This window comes from Nycticebus coucang, chromosome 8 (assembly GCF_027406575.1).
Source record: "Nycticebus coucang isolate mNycCou1 chromosome 8, mNycCou1.pri, whole genome shotgun sequence".
Lineage (NCBI taxonomy): Eukaryota > Metazoa > Chordata > Mammalia > Primates > Lorisidae > Nycticebus > Nycticebus coucang.
The window spans coordinates 38,547,662-38,565,066 of record NC_069787.1 but is presented as its reverse complement, the minus strand read 5'-3'; the positions used below and the strand labels follow the sequence as shown (position 1 = coordinate 38,565,066).

General features: G+C 36.8%; 2 pseudogenes across 1 annotated transcript; one reads left to right on the top strand and one right to left on the bottom strand.

Moving 5' to 3' along the window:
* Nucleotides 1-310: 310 nt before the first annotated feature.
* LOC128593090 (uncharacterized) lies at nt 311-408 on the bottom strand (annotated as a pseudogene).
* Nucleotides 409-1,944: 1,536 nt separating this feature from the next.
* On the top strand, nt 1,945-3,265 carry LOC128592056 (26S proteasome regulatory subunit 4-like; annotated as a pseudogene). The gene has a single exon (XR_008381754.1). The product of XR_008381754.1 is annotated as a 26S proteasome regulatory subunit 4-like (transcript).
* The last annotated feature ends 14,140 nt before the right edge of the window (nt 3,266-17,405 follow it).

The following is a 17,405-nucleotide window of genomic DNA, read 5'->3' as shown; positions in this document are numbered from 1 at the left end:
AGTAGCTTACACCAGGGCGCCAAAACCCAGCCTGGGATAATTAGGCTGCTTTCTCTCCAGGATACATCTTTGTGAGATGCTAAAAACTAACCATGATTCCAGGATTTTAAAAATTTCAGCTGGGCTTATAGGGGAGGGATGAGATGATAAAGAAAAGGACAGTAGGGACTGAGGAAGAGAGGAACATCAGGAGTAGCACAGAAATTCTAAAAAAAGCAAATCAAATGGAGAAAAGGGAAATCTCTCCAAACACCTACCACACTGGAAATGGGAAGCCTCAAAGGAGCATCCCCCACTCATCAGCCCCCTGAGAAGCTGTTTTGCCTGATTGGATAGAGCACGTATCAGATATTAAACTGATAAGAACAAACACTACACTTGATCTTAGCCAAAAGGCCAGGAACCGATGTTGTTTTGCCTAATTGGAACCTGCTCAAAGCCCAGGACTTGCTAACTGGCAATACAAGAAAGAGTCAAGGCAGCCTCAAGATCCAGATTACTGGCATCAACAGCCCCTGCCCCATCACAAGGCACTAATTGTCATGCTTGTGCTGTTGTCCTTTAGTCCCCTGCTTCAAATTCATCCCCAACTCAATCAAAAGGTAGAGGGATTGGCATTCAAGACCAGAATTAGGGGGTGGTGAGTGAAAAGCAAAATTTAAGTACCACTAATAAAAACCTCAGTAGCCAGAAGTGGCAGTCATGCCTGTAGTCTCAGCTGCTTGGGAAGCTGAGTGGGAAGGACCACTTGAGCCCAGGAGTTCCAGGCTGTAGTGCTCTCTGGTTGCATGTGTGAATGGCCATTGTACTCAACCGGAGACAAAGTAATACTCTCTCTCTGAAAGAATGATAAGGAAAGTGTTAAAAAAAAAAAAAAAAAAAAAAGACAACTCGGTAATTAAGACAGCTTTGGTGCAATATTTGTAAAAATTAAAAATAATTCAAAAAATTATGGTGAAGAAAATATCAAACTTTTAAATAAATAATAATGCCATGCCTCTCTTATTCAAGGTTGTATGTACAAACCTAACTATATGTTTTATATACATAATATTTCTTAAAAACCATTTTTTTGTAGAGCAGTAAGATCATTGAAAAAATTTTGAAATTTTGATAAGTAGATATATTAAAATTCACATTATTTTAAGTAGAAATATTTTATATATATTGAAACCAGAATATTTATTACTGAATAAAAAGGATATACCACAGTTTATCCACAGTAATAGGATTTTGATTGTGATTTGGGAAATCATCTAAACCCCATTTTCAGGTCATATGGTTTGTTAAGGGCTGACCCTAGTTTTAGAGATGCCTGATAGACCAATATATTCAACCACTGTGATCACAGGCATGGGTTCAGAGGTGGGCACATGGCCCAGTTTGAGCTAATGATTTTTTGATGCAAGACAACTGACGGTGCTATTGGTAATAAGAAGTTACTGACCTGGCGTAACAGAAGCTGGGGTTTATCGTGGGTATTGTGCCACTTTGAGAGTCCCAGCTTGAAGATAAGACCAATAGGAAGCGAAGTCCTAAGTCAACCAGTGCTTGACTTAGTTTGAGCACCAGGCTCTAGATATGGCTTAAGATCTCCCCCAGACTTGCCAATTGTAAAGCCAATAAAATTTCTTCTAGCCTACGATAATTTTAATTATATTTCTGACACCTAAAAATAAAAATCTCATGACTCTACAGCCTAGAAAGAAATCTTACATACTCCCTTCATCAAGGAGCTTACAGAAATTTTTGGAAGTAAGACATGAAAATTGGTTGTGACATCATATGCCCCAACTTTCCCACTTTACCACTTTCTAAGTATGTGATCTCAGGAATTCTTTTTATTCGTACAAACATATATTTCATCATTTCCAAAGTAGAATAATTTCTTATTCATTGTAAAATATAACCTTGAGAATTAAAAAACTAAGCTGAGATCGAGCGGCCGAGGCAAGATGGGTCAAAGTCAGAGTGGTGGCCATGGTCCTGGAGGTGGCAAGAAGGATGACAAGGATAAGAAAAAGAAATATGAATCTCCTGTACCAACCAGAGTGGGGAAAAAGAAGAAGAAACAACGGGACCAGATGCAGCCAGTAAACTACCACTGGTGACACCTCACACTCAGTGCCGATTAAAATTGTTGAAGTTAGAGAGAATTAAAGACTATCTTCTCATGGAGGAGGAATTCATTAGAAATCAGGAACAAATGAAACCATTAGAAGAAAAGCAACAGGAGGAAAGATCAAAAGTGGATGATCTGAGGGGGACCCCAATGTCAGTAGGAACCTTGGAAGAGATCATTGATGACAATCATGCCATTGTGTCTACATCTGTGGGCTCAGAACACTATGTCAGCATCCTTTCATTTGTTGACAAGGATCTGCTGGAACCTGGCTGTTCGGTCCTGCTCAACCATAAGGTGCATGCTGTGATAGGGGTGTTGATGGATGACACAGATCCCCTGGTCACAGTGATGAAGGTGGAAAAGGCACCCCAAGAGACCTATGCTGATATTGGGGGCTTGGACAACCAAATCCAGGAAATTAAGGAATCTGTGGAGCTTCCTCTCACCCATCCTGAATATTATGAAGAGATGGGTATAAAGCCCCCTAAAGGGGTAATTCTCTATGCTCCACCTGGCACAGGTAAAACCTTGTTAGCCAAAGCAGTAGCAAACCAAACCTCGGCCACTTTCTTGAGAGTGGTTGGCTCTGAACTCATTCAGAAGTACCTAGGTGATGGGCCCAAACTTGTTCAGGAATTGTTTCGAGTTGCTGAAGAACATGCACCTTCCATCATTTTTATTGATGAAATTGATACCATTGGGACAAAAAGATATGACTCAAATTCTGGTGGTGAGAGAGAAATTCAGCAAACAATGTTGGAACTGTTGAACCAGTGGGATGGATTTGATTCAAGGGGAGATGTGAAAGTTATTATGGCTACAAACCGAATAGAAACTTTGGATCCAGTCCTTATCAGACCAGGCCGTATTGACAGGAAGATCGAGTTTCCCCTGCCTGATGAAAAGACTAAGAAGCGCATCTTTCAGATTCACACAAGCAGGATGACCCTGGCTGATGATGTAACTCTGGATGACTTGATCATGGCTAAAGATGACCTCTCTGGTGCTGACATTAAGGTAATTTGTACAGAAGCTGGTTTGATGGCTTTAAGAGAACGTAGAATGAAAGTAACAAATGAAGACTTCAAAAAAATCTAAAGAAAATGTTCTGTACAAAAAACAAGAAGGCACCCCTGAGGGGCTTTATCTCTAGTGAACCACAGCTTCTGTCAGGAAAATGGGAGTTTACCTGATCCCAGAGGGATGAGGTTGGAGAAGCTACCTAGAGTTGTCCATGTCCCACTTGACTGATATTAGCAAACATCCTTTGTATCTTTTGGAACATGATGTATAAGCTGCCCCTTGGGTGGCCTTCATCTGCTGGTCAGTGTGCAGCACTCTGTTTCCCAATAAAGCAGGCTCTTGTCACAGAAAAAATAAATAAATAAAAAATAAAAAAACTAAGTTATTCAAATATGAAAGAAAAATAAGATTTATGATTATATACATAAAAATTAATTCATACACAAAAATGAAGTAGTAAGTAATGATGGTGATGACAGAATCAAGAGGCATTATAAGGATTGGTTAACAATAATTATAACTGGTGATATTTACTAAGTTCATTTTTTAATTAATTAATTTTTTTTTAGAGACAAAGTCTCACTTTGTCACCCTTGGTAGAGTGCAGTGGCATCACAGCTCACAGCAACCTCCAGCTCTTGGGCTTAGGCTATTCTCTTGCCTCCACCTCCCAAGTAGCTGGGACTACAGGTGCCCACCACAACACCCAGCTATTTTTTTGTTGCAGCTTGGGTGGGGCCAGGTTTGAACCCACCACCCTCGGTATATGGTATATGGGGCTGGCGCCCTCCTCACTGAGCCACAGGTGCTGCCCTACTGAGTGCATTTTTATGATAGTCATTTTGTTAGGTGTTTTATCTACATTATCTCATTTAACATTTTCAATATCACTAAGGTAAGTTTTTCAACCCATTTTTGATTAGGCTTAGGAAACATAAAATACTTTTTAAGTTAAAGTGGCAACTAGCAGGGGCAAAATAAAAAACTAGATTTGGACCACCAAAGGTAGTGCACATTTCTAAGTGAGACAGAAGGCAGGAAGCAACACTCCAGTAAGTATAATTCAGTTTTAAAAACCATCATATACAATTAATTTAGCAACTTTGTTAATTTTTACATAATTGTGCATAGTATATTTAACTTATTAAGACATAGAAAGTCTATATAGTCATATAGCATTATCACATGGTAATAAATTTGCACTATATTACTAAACATCTGGATTACTGAACTAATTTTACACATTTAATTCAGCTATTTGGTGTCATAAACACATAGGAAATATCCACGAGGAAAAAATGGTTGCATATCTAGCATCAAGATGACTCTAAGAATTAGACTTCTGATAAAGAAGTTGCATTTTTCTGTCCTATGATTGCCCAACAGATAAATATCCCCAAATAGTACAGTTTCCAAAACAACCACAATCAGAAAAGGGGATTCCACAGAGGAAATAAGAATGAATGAGACATGCCTAGCCCTCTGTAAAAACTGAGCCCTCCCTCAGGATCTAAGAACTGAGAGTTTCTCATACTGGACAACCTGACCTATAAACAGAAAGACTACCACTTGTTTATTCTTCCTTTTCTCATTTTTCTAGCTTTGGTGCTTATCAGATTCTCCAGAGATAGCATAATGTTTAAACCATGTGTCATTCTACTTATAATTTAATGTATTCATTCATTCTTTCAGCTAGTCAATGATGACTATGTTGAGTCCTGGCCTAACAATCCAAAATTCCCATTCTTTGTGCCTAGGAGAGGTAAGGAACCTGGCTTCTTCATCTTCTCCATTTCCTCTAGTCACTGACTTCTCCTGGAATTAATGTTTTGAGTGCCAGTAGCCTTTGAGATTTAGCATAATTAATTTTAAAAATCAAGCAACTACTACTATAAAAAAGGAAGCATTGCAAATATAGGAAGAAAATATGAATGAATTCCTTTATAGTTGGATGTGGGAAAATTCTTTTTAACTATGACTCAAATTTGAATAAAAAAAGAAAAGGAGTGAAATTATCTAAAATTTTTTAATTTGTACGACAAGAACACTGTAATAAAAGTCATAAATTCAATGCATGACAGGAGAAAACATTTAGAATATATTTTACAGATTAAGAACCACTCTAATATAACATTTTTTTAATTCTTAAAACCCATTTTTAGAATAAAAGAAAAGAAAAAGGAGTTTATAGAAAAGGATATAGGGGGCGGTGCCTGTGGCTCAAAGGAGTAGCGTGCCGGCCCCATATACCAGAGGTGGCGGGCTCAAACCCAGCCCCGGCCAAAAACTGCAAAAAAAAAAAAAAAAGAAAGAAAGAAAAGGATATAGAAATGGCCCTTAAACATATAAAAATATGCTTAACCTTACTTATAATAACAGCAAATCAAATTAAATTTATACTAAAACTGTGTTACCCTAATGTAAGAGGTTTAACTATAGGAGACATTGGATAAGGGGTACATAGAAATCTTTTACCATCTTCACATTTTTTCTATAAATCTAAAACTATTCTGAATTTAAAAGTTGATTTTTTAAAAACCTACACTGAATACCATTTCTCACCTACACAATTGGCAAAAGTTTAAAAGCTTAACAATATACTCCATGGAGAAACACTCTCATGCGTTGCTAGTGAGAGTGCAAAAGGCTATAATCTATATGAAGGGAAATTTGGCTTTAGTTAATAAAATATAGATCTATTTCTTTTTACCTATTTACCTATCAATATAGTTACTAGCAATGTCAGTTACAACAATTCACCCTGAATACATTTCAATTGTATAGGTTTAAAACACACACACACACACACACACAAATGCAAGGTTATTCATGGTGGCATTATTTTTTTCTTTAATTTTTTCAATTTTTTAAATTTTCTTCTAGCAGTATTTCTAATAATAAAATACTAGAAAGAATATAAAGCCCACCCACACATACAACCTTATTACATCCACAAAGAGGACTACATGAGGAGGATCTTTGTACAGTGATATGGAATAACTGCCAGGATAAAAAAGAAGGCTAAAAAGAAAGTACACATAGCATGCAAACCTCTACATAAGAAAGGATAATAGTGAGTGTATGTATAGATGCATGTATTTGCTTGTTTTTATAATAAACAGATGAATGATAAACAAGAAACTAATGAAAATGTTTCCTATAGAGAACAAGTAGGAAAGGGGTGGAAGGGTAAGGATGGAATGAGACTTCCCCTTCCTTGAATAATTTTTACCTAGTATTGACTTTTGAACCATGTAAGGTTTTACATATTTAAAATTCAAAACTGAAAAAGGATTTAAAAATTAAAACATATACTTGCATACAGGCAGGAAAATAAATGAACCTAATGATATATCATATTGATACAAATAAACATAGAAGAAAAGATGAATTCAAATAGCTTTTGAATACAATATGAATGTATACCCTTAGGTGAATATTAGGACAAAAAGAAGTGCAAACAGATCTTGAACTTTGCTTAGTAGATTGGTTGTCAGAAATGGTATTGATGTAGTAATTCTGAAACTGTTTTCTGTGTATTATAGGATAGAGCAGATGAATCAATGCATTGGAATCTCACTGTGGAATAAAGGAGATACAAATATGAAATAGAAAAAGGTAAGGAAGAATCCTGTCATGTTGAGTTTGAATTTTTGAGTTGTAGATGGTTATATATATATGCATAAATCTCTCCCTCTCTCTCTCCCCAACTCCACTCCCAGGGACAATGGCACCCCAGTCACAATTAGCTCACCTAGAGTCCAAAACTTTGTTTCTAAATCCATTCACCACTATGGGAAGACAGGATTTGACTGATTCTTGATCTGGGTAAGGAAAATACAAGATGAGGTTGAAATATCTTGTTTTGCTCAGAGGCATACTCAGAAACCAATGGATTCATGTTCAAAAGATATAGGACATGGCATACAGGGGCTCCCACTGGCTAAATTAGGGACTATATGCTCACAAAAGAATAAGGAAATGTCCATAAAGTTATAACATTGTGTGGAACTTCACTGAGCTACATACTTATAATTTGTGTACTTTAAGTAGGTTTGCTATACTTCATACAAAATTACAGTATCTAATTTTTAAAAATCTATGAAACCAATTCATACATGAAGCAAAAGAAACATGGTATGAAAAGAGGAACCAGGGTCTATAAATAAATTGTTCAAAGTATAATGATAATTATCCAGTCCTCCTATGGCTAGGGGGAACGAGAGCTCTTTTGTTATCAAATAATGTCAGATAAGAAAAGTATAAGGAGGATAGGTGCAGTGGCTCATGCCTGTAATCCTAGTCCTCTAGAAGGCCAAGGTGGGCAGATCACTTGCTTGTAGGAGTTCAAGATCAGCCTGTGCAAGTTCTTGCCCTACTAAAAATAGAAAAAAAATGTCAGGCATTGTGGTGGGTCCCTGTAGTCCCCCAACTACTTGGGAGGCTAAGGTAGCAGGATCATTTGAGCCCAGGAGTTTGAGGTTGCAGTGACCTATGGTGATACCACTGCACTCTAGTCAGCATGGCAGAGAGAGAAAACAATGTCTCAAAAACAAACAAACCAAAGGGGGTTGGGGGGAACAGACTCAGGAAATACAAATAAAGGACAGGGGACATTATAAAATTAAAGAGTCCAAAGAGATACAGCAACCAGGTGAAGTATGTAATTCTTTATTGAACTTTTTAAAAGAAAATAAAAATAAGGAAGAAAATCTTGTATGAGTGGAGCAAGATGTGGACTAGAAATATCTTCTTCCTAGCCACTCATGGTGAGGCAGGGGAAAGAAAACTCCAACTACCTCTGGCTGGAGAAACTCACCCAGGGATATCATACCTGGGGCACAACAAAGCAATGGTAGACTACAGGAGCCAGTGAGGAAGTCTAGAGCTAAGGAAAACCAGCACAGAAGGTGAGTACTTGGGAACAGGGGGCAACTGGCTGGCCAGTCTGCCTGAAGTACTGGGGATAGGAAAGGGCTATCCTGCATGTTTTTTGTTTGTTTGTTTGTTTGTTTGTTTGTTTGTTTTTAGGCTAAACCTACCCACTGGAACTTCCTTGGAAGGCTTAAATGAGTAGGTGGACTCAATGTCTAGTGGCCCAGATTGAATAACAGGTGGGGTGGATCACTCATTGGCTTAGCTGTTAGCTGGGCACTGCCATTGTGGGAAGGCCAGGTGGGAGAAATGACCCTCAGAGTCCTAGTGCACTGTGGTTCTGGCATCCCTGCTGAGCTTGGACATCACCCCTTTAGGGTGAGCTGAGCAGCCCCGGGAATTGTCAGTGGGCACTGTGTGACATGCCTCCTAAGGAACCTGCTGAGAGCTTTGGAACCTAAATCCCAGGGGAACTGAATGCTGACAAAGTAGTCTGGCTATAATTTAGGGCAACTAACTCAGGAAGACAGGATTCTACCTCCTCTGCAACTAAGAGGGTAGATTCTGCCCATAATTTTTAACTGCAAAACAGTGTATGTTTTCTGACTTCTAACACCACAGCATCACCTAGTATCCAGGCAATATACTGTCGTGTGTGTGTGTGTATTTATGTATATGAGTGTGTGTATATATATGTAACAGGATGTAAATTCACCACTGAAGAGGCACAGGCTGGTTGATTGGATAGAAAATACTGTTTTATACACACACACACGTACACACACATACATTTAGGGTATTTTTTATTGTTGTTGTTGTTGTTATTTGTTTGGTTGTATTTCTTTTTCATTTTGACTTTCTTCAGTAGCAAAAGCTCTTCCATTAGTGTCACAGTTTTTTGGCCCCTTTTATTCTCCCTTTTTTATTTCTCTCCTTCTTTTCCTCTTTTGGTAGATATTTTTTTTATTTTTCTCATTTTTCCCACATAAATTTCTCATACAACAGCTAAGATAGCACTTTTTCCTTTATCTTATTTAATTGTATTTTTAATTTTATTTATCTTTTCTATGAGGGTTGGGGTATCACAGCATTGGTCTGGCTGGAGGAGGTCAAGAGCTCACAGTCTGGGGTGTTCTTCTGGTATTGGCCTTTGGAAAGACAGTATTAGCAGGTCCCCACTGCAATATATTGCTGAAATTTTTAATTTTAAAATTTTTGCTTATTTTTCTTTTTCCTTATTTGGTGGAGGTGGGATTTTGCTTTTTCCCAGGCAGATAAGGAGCTCAAGACTTCAAGGGGCCAGCCAAATCCAACCCCTCTAAATCCTAGAGTTGCAGGTGTGGCCATAGTACCCTGCTGAACAACACCATTTCTCCTTCACTCTCTCTTCTTTTTATTTTATTTTATTTTATCTTATCTTATTTTATTTTATTATTAAATCATAGCTGTGTACATTAATGCAATCATGGGGCACCATACACTGGTTTATAGCCCATTTGACATATTTTCATCACACTGGTTAACATAGCTTTCCTGGCATTTTCTTAGTTACAGTGTTAAGACATTTATATTCTACATTTACTAAGTTTCACATGTACCTTTGTAAGATGCACCATAGGTGTAATCCCACCAAACATCCTCCCTCTGCCCATTCTTTCCCCTCCCTCCGCCCACATTCTTAGGTTATAACTGGGTTAAGCACTCTCTCTTCTATCATCCCCCTTTCTGTTTTTTCTTTTTTCTTTTTTCTTCCTTGTCACCCTTTATCCTTCTCTTCCTTTTGGCCTTATACCAAAGAGCCACTTCAACACCTAAGCTCTGAGACAAGGAAATTTATAGTGCAGGAGGTAGTGAGAAAGAAAAAGCAGGGGAAGAAAGTGAACAAGAAGAGAACACACATGAGGACAAGCCAATGGAAAAATTCTGGCAACACAAACAACCAAAACAAAGCAAACCCTTCTCCTCCAAAGATCATAAGGCACCTACCTCAGAGGATTCCACCTCCAATGAATTAATGAAAATAACAGAAACAGAATTAAAATACGGATGGCAAAGGCAATAAAGAGAATTGATGAGAATGTGTAAAAACAGAAATGAAAAAATGGATGAAAGATATGACAAATGTAAAAAGGGTATAGAAGAGCTTAAGAAATTAAAGAAGACAATCAGAGAACTTAAATATGCAGTATAAAGTATTAATAACAGATTAGAACATGGAGAAGAAAGAATCTCAAAGCTAGAGGATAAAGCTCTTGAGATAGCCCAGGTAGTTAACAAGACAGAAAAGAAGTGAGATAAATTCTCTCACTCAGAGAATTATGGGACTTTATGAAGCATTCAAACATATGAATTATAAGGATTACTTAAGGTAAAGAAGACTATCCCTAAGGAATGGAAGACCTATTAGAGGATATCATCATTGAAAATTTCCCAAGATTTACTAAAGATTCCAAAACACTCCTTTTAGTGAAATAGTGAACCCCAGGTCGTCTCAACACAAGCAGAGCATCCCCAAGACACTTTGTAATAAACCTGTCTAATGTCAAGATGAAGGAGAAAATTGTGCAAGCAGTCAGGAGTAAACACCAATTAACCTATAGGGGTAGATTGATCATGATGGCAGCAGACTTTTCAGATGTAACTTTCTAAGTCATAAGAGGATGGTCATCTGCCTTTAACCTACTTAAACTAAACAATTTTTCACCCCAGAACTCTGTACCCTGCCAAAATAAGCTTCAAAATTGATGGAGAAATCAAGTCTTTTACTGATATACAAACACTGAGGATATTTGCCACAACAAAACCAGCTCTACAGCAAATACGTAGACCTATTCTTCACACTGAACACAATGCCCCCCTGACAACATATATATCCAGAAACTAAAGGACAAAAACCTAGCTTCCACAATGGGGCAAAGGATAAAACTAAGCGACAGACTTTCACAAAATAAGATGACTAGAACTCCACCACACTTGCCAATCCTCTCAATAAATGTTAATGACTTAAATTAGCTGAAGAGGCACAGGCTGGCCAATTAGATGGAAAAGCACAAGTCTTCAGGAAACACACCTAACCTTAAAAGGCAAATCTAGACTCAGGTTCAGGCAAATGGAAATCAGAAGAAAGGAGGGGTCCCAATCTTATTTTCAGATACAAGTGGATTTAAAGCAACTAAAGTTATGAAAGACATATGGCCACTTCATTCTCATCAAGGGAACAATAAAACAGGACATGTCGATTCTAAATATTTATGCACATAACTTAAATGCTCCCAGATTTATGAAACAGACCTTGATTGTTCTGAGCAACATGATATACCATAACACCATAATAGCTTGGGACCTTAATAAACTGCTGGCAGAACTGAACAGATCCTCTAAACAGAAACTCAACAAAGATACAAGGGACTTAAACATGACCCTAGAACAAATGGGCTTAATAGATATATACAGAACACACCATCCCAAAGCTAAGGAATATATGTTCTACTCAATAGCCCGTGGAACATTCTCCAAAATAGATATCTTAGGACACAAATCAAACCTCAACAAAATTAAAAGAACTGAAATTATACTTTGTGTCTTCTCAGACCACAAGGCAATAAAGGTGAAACTCACCTACAACAAAAATTTTATTCCAACACAAAGGCATGGAAACTAAATAATCTTATGCTGAAGGACAGTTGAGTAAAGAAAAAAATTGTTAAATTTCTCAAACATAACAACAATGGAGCTACAAGTTACCAAAACCTGTGGGATAATGCAAAAGCAGTCCTAAGAGGAAAATTTATTGCATTAGATACCTACATCCAAAAAATGGAAAGACCTCATATCAACAATCTCGTGAACCATATTAAGGAAATAGAAAATGATGAGCAATCCAATCCCACACCTAGCAAAAGAAAAGAAACAACCAAAATTAAATCAGATATAAATGAAATTAATAATCAAGAATATTTAGAAAACTAATGAAACAAAAATTTGGTTCTTCAAAAAATAAATTGGCCAGATTGTCTAGAAACAGAAAGTTACAATCTCCAATAATCTCAATCAGAAATGAAAAGGGAGAAATAACAACAGATATCACAGAGATATAAGACATTATCTCCAACTACCACAAGAAACTCTATGCTTAGAAATTTGACAATGTGGAGTAAATGGACCAATACCTGGAATTGCACACTCTCTCTAGACATAACCAAGAAGAAATAGATCTCTTGAATAGACCAATATAAAACACTGAAATCGAAGAAAAAATAAAATCTTTTCCAACAAATAAAATTCCTGGACCAAACAGCTTCACAATAGAATTCTATGAAACCTCCAAAGAAGAGTTCGTACCTATACTACAGAAATTATTCCATAACACTGAGAAGGAAGGAAGCTTCCCCATGGTGTTCTATCATGGATGAAGCAAATATCACCCTGATACCAAAACAAGGAAAGGACACAATTAAAAAGGAGAACTACAGACCAATTTCACCAATGAATATTGGTGCAAAAATACTCAATAGAATCTTAGCCAATAGTTTACAGCTACACATTAAAAAAATTATACAATGGGATCAAGTAGGCTTTATCCCAGGGATGCAAGCCTGAGTTAATATATGAAAATCCATGAATGTAATTCACTGTATCAATACAATAAAATACAAAGACCGTAAGACAAAAATAGAGACAGTTTCTCAATAGATGTGCAAAAAGCATTTGATAAAATTAAGTATCCTTTTCTAACAAGAACACTTAAGAATATAGGCTTATGTGGCACATTTCCTAAGCTGATTGAAGCCATATATGACATACCCACAGCTAATATCACACTGAATGGAGTAAAACTGAAAGCTTTTCCACTTAGAACTGGAACCAGACAAGGATGGCCACCATCACCACTACTATCAACATAGTGCTGGAAATTCTAACCAATGCAATCAGGTAAGAGAAGGATAGATAGAAAATCCAAATGGGGACAGGGGATGTCAAAGTCTTGCTCTTTGCTGAAGATATGAGCTTATCCTTAGAGAAGCCCAGAGATTCAACCCACAAGACTCCTGGCAGTGATCAAGAAATATAGTAACATCTCAGGATTTAAAATCAATGTCCACAAAGCCTTTGTATATGCCAACAGCCAACTTGAGAAGCTAATCAAAGACACAATCACATTCACAGAATTTTCACAGAAAATGAAATAAAAGCAGCAAAGGACATCTACAAAAAGAGAATTATGAAACTCTAAGAAAAGAAATAGCAGAAGGCATTAACAAATGGAAGAACATACCATGTTCTTGGCTGGGAAGAATCAACATTGTAAAAATGTTTATACCACCAAAAGCAATCTACATATTTAATACAGCCCCATTAAAATACCAACATCATACTTTGTACAACTGAAAAATATAGCTCTTCACTTTACGTGGAACCGGAAGAAAAGCTATATAGCCAAGGCAATTCTTAGTAATAAAAACAAAGCCAGAGGCATCCCTCTACCAAACTTTAGGTTATGTTACAAGTCCATAGTGACCAAAATAGCATGGTATTGGCACAAAAATAGAGACATAGACATATGGAATATAATAGAAAACCAAGAGATGAAACTAGTCTCTTAATGCTATCTGTCCTTTAATAAACCAAACATATTTTTTCATATACTAGAAAAAAGAATTCCTATTCAACAAATGGTACTGGTAGAATTGGGTAACCATATGCAAAATACTGAAACTGGATCTATACCTTTCACCACCTACAAAAATTGACTTAAGATGGATAAAAGATTTAAACCTAAAAAATGAAACAATAAAAATACTCAAAGAAAGTGTGAGAAAAACTCTTGAGGATGTTGGCTTGGGGGGGAGATTTTATGAAGAAGACTTCTTTGGCAATCCAACAACAAAAATAAGCAAAGGGGACTTAATTAAACTGAAATGCTTCTGCACAGCTAAGGATATAATAATCAAAGCAGATAGACAGCCTTCAGAATGGGAAAAGATATTTGCATGTTATGAGTCTGACAAAGGTTTGATAACTAAGATCTATAGAGAAGTCAAGTTAATCAACAAAAAAAAGAGCAAACAATCCCATCTATCGCTTTGCAAGAGACATGAACAGAACTTTCTCTGAGGAAGACAGAAGAACATCTAACAAACATAAGAAAAAAATGCTCATTGTCCCTAATCATCAGAAAAAAATTCTAATTATAAACACCCTGAAATATCACCTAACTCCAGTAAGATTAGCCCACATCACAAAGTCCCACCGTTGCAGATGCTGGCATGGACGTGGAGAGAAGGGAACACATTTAGACTGTTGGTGGGACTGCAAACTAATTCAGCCTCTTTGGAAATAAGAATGGAGAATCCTCAGAGAACTCAAATTAGTCCCCCCCATTTGATCCTATAATCCAATTACTAGGGATCAACCCAGAAGAAAAAAAAAATCATTTCATCATAAAGACTTTGGCACTAGATTATTTATCACAGCTCAATTTACAATTGTCAAGAGGAGGAAATAACCTAAATGCCCATCAACTCAGAAATGGATTAACAAACTCTAGTATTTGTATACCATGGAATACTATTCAGCCATTAAAAAGATGGTGACTTTACATCTTTTGTATTAACCTGGATGGAGCTGAAACACATTCTTCTTAGTGAAGTATCACAAGAATGGAAAAGCAAGTACCTAGTGTACTCAATACTAATATGAAGCGAGTAGACAATCTAGATCATGCCCACACAGGACAAAAGTTCATTTCAATTCAAATTGGGAGGAGAGAAAAAAAGGGAGGGAGACAGGCACCGGGGACTGGTGTGCTTCCAGTTAATGGGCACAGTCCAGGGGTTCATAGCTCACTACAAGAGGGACTGCACCTAACAAACTCAAATATTGTGACCTGGTTGTTTGTACCTTCACATTAACATGAAAAAAAAAAAAGAAGGAAAGAAAAGAAAAGAAATAATGTAAAAAGGATATTGCAAGGTATAAAGTTCATTAATAGGGACATTTGAATATATTAGACTACATTTCAATGTTAAATTTCTTTGGTATGATGGTTTGATGTTGATCTTTGGAGATGTAAGGCTAAATTCCAAGAAGTAATATGAGGTCTGCAATTGAAATGCAAATGATTTTTAAAGCATATAAATGAGAAAAAGAAAGCCAATGAACAATTATAAAAAAATGTGAATAACTGAATTCTCATAGATAGTATATGAGTATCTATTGCTCTCGTCTCTCAACTTTTCTTAAGTTTTAATATTTTCAAATAGAAAGTTAGAGGGAAAAGAATTGAAATAGACTGTAAGAAAATAATCAAGGATAATTAGCGGTTTTTGAATGTGCACTATGTGTCAGAACTTATTCCGAGGCATTTGCAATATTATGTCATTTACGTCTTTTTTATGTGATTTACACTAACAATGTATCCATTTTACAGATGAGGAAACTGAAAACTGTAGGGGCAAAATAACTTGTCCAAGTGGAGTATGAGATTTCAACCTAAGAAATTTAGAGTCAGAATTCATTATCCTAGCCAGGACACTATTCTGCCTCTCAAATAATCAATTTAAAAAAGTAAACACTAATCACATAAGCCTAATGATTATATGTATATGATATCTCTTATGTGCTCAATGCAGAATTCTGGAGGGTTCAGTGAGTTCTGGTCAGTTTTCTTTCCTATGCTGAAAGATAAGATCAGCAATACCTAAAGAGCAAGGAAAAGCTGGGGCTGGAGGGAGGTGGGTGAGGGATGACTTTTACAAACATACCATCTAAAAATAGTGTGTTTAGTGATGGGTATTATTTTTAAAATAGAGACTATTAGGAAAGTCTAAAGATCAATATTTAAATCAAAGGAAAAGGAACAAAAGTGCAGGAGCTTTGAGGTTTAGACTGTTGAAATGCCATTATAAAGCGGTCCATTTCCTCAGTAGGTAGCCCCAAAAGACCCCTGACACAGTAGAAATTGTATCATTAGTCAATTAATCAGTTTTCTTTCACAATGGCACAATGGGGTGCCCTCTTTAACTCAATAGAGTAACCAGCTCACCAGCAGTAGCTAAAAAAGAGCAAAGTCACAGAATGGAAAAATAGCCACAAAAATCTGAGGAGAAGCGAGACTGAAACAGACAAAGGCAGTTGTACTATAAAAGGATGTGAGAAATGGAAAGGGAAATGTCAGAAATCAAAGGTTAAAAAGAGAAAAGATCGGGATAGAAAAAAAAAGATACAGAAGTCTCTTATGGAAAAAAATAAAATAAAATAAAAAAGGCCCAGTGAGGACAGAGAAATCATGACCTGAGTCAAAGCTTGGAAACGCAGAGCAACAAAGAGGCGTGTAATAGCGGGGCCGTTCACTTAATCATTCATTTCACTCATTCATTTAACACCTAAAATGCAGAAGACCCTTTTGGAGCTCTGAGAAAGACAGAAGTCTGCCCTCAAAGAGCCCGGCTGTTAAAAAATATTCTTATTTTTGCATGTTCCTGTTTTAATGTAACTTTAATTACAGTTGCCACGCCTTAGCTAATATTCTCATGCTCAACACGTAATTTCAAAAATTACAGCAGCTATATCATCTCTAAAAAACGGCAGCTGCCATACAGAACAAGTACCTACATTACAGAAGGGAAACGTGCTCTTTTATGGTGATAGCATAAAAGGCAGCATTGTGGAGTTTTGCTCTGCGTGGATAGATGCTTTCTGTACATTTTTTTTGAATATGTCATTTCAGATCATTTCATTTTCTTTTTATCATCCCATACCAGAGAGAAGCAAAGGACAAGAAGATCTAAAGGATGTGGAAAGATAAATGAGGAGTTTACAAACCAGATTTTCATTTCTTTTGCAATTTTCCACAGGGCTTCTATGACAAAAAGCAGTACTGACCGATTAAGTATTTGTTATAGGGTATCTGCAAGTAAATTCTGGAGAGAGTCTCAAACAGATATCATTGCCTAGTACCTTTCATTTAAAAGATACCTAGTGAAATCTTATAGATGAAAAACAGAAATAGACCACCCGGCATGCCTCTGTGTAGGGTCTCTGCTCTTTCTAAGGTAAGATGGGCTTGCTCCCGGAAAAGGGCTGAAAATTCAAGTTCAAATGGGTGTTTCTTGCACCCAATTTAGAACATGCATCCCTCCTAGATCTATAAGGATAGGTGAAAACCACAGATATGAAAACCCATTATTTTGAAGGTACAATTTCTAATTCCTTTAGGGTACTGCTTCTCCCCAACTCCTTGCCGTTCTCTTGGGATCTCAATCAAAGGGTCCCATCTCCCTCACCAGAGATAGAAATGTGACTCAAGCTAACTAATTGAAGTCTTCCTGAGATTGTGTATGAATCATCTGGAAGAGAGAGGGCACGCTGAGATTTGGGGCAC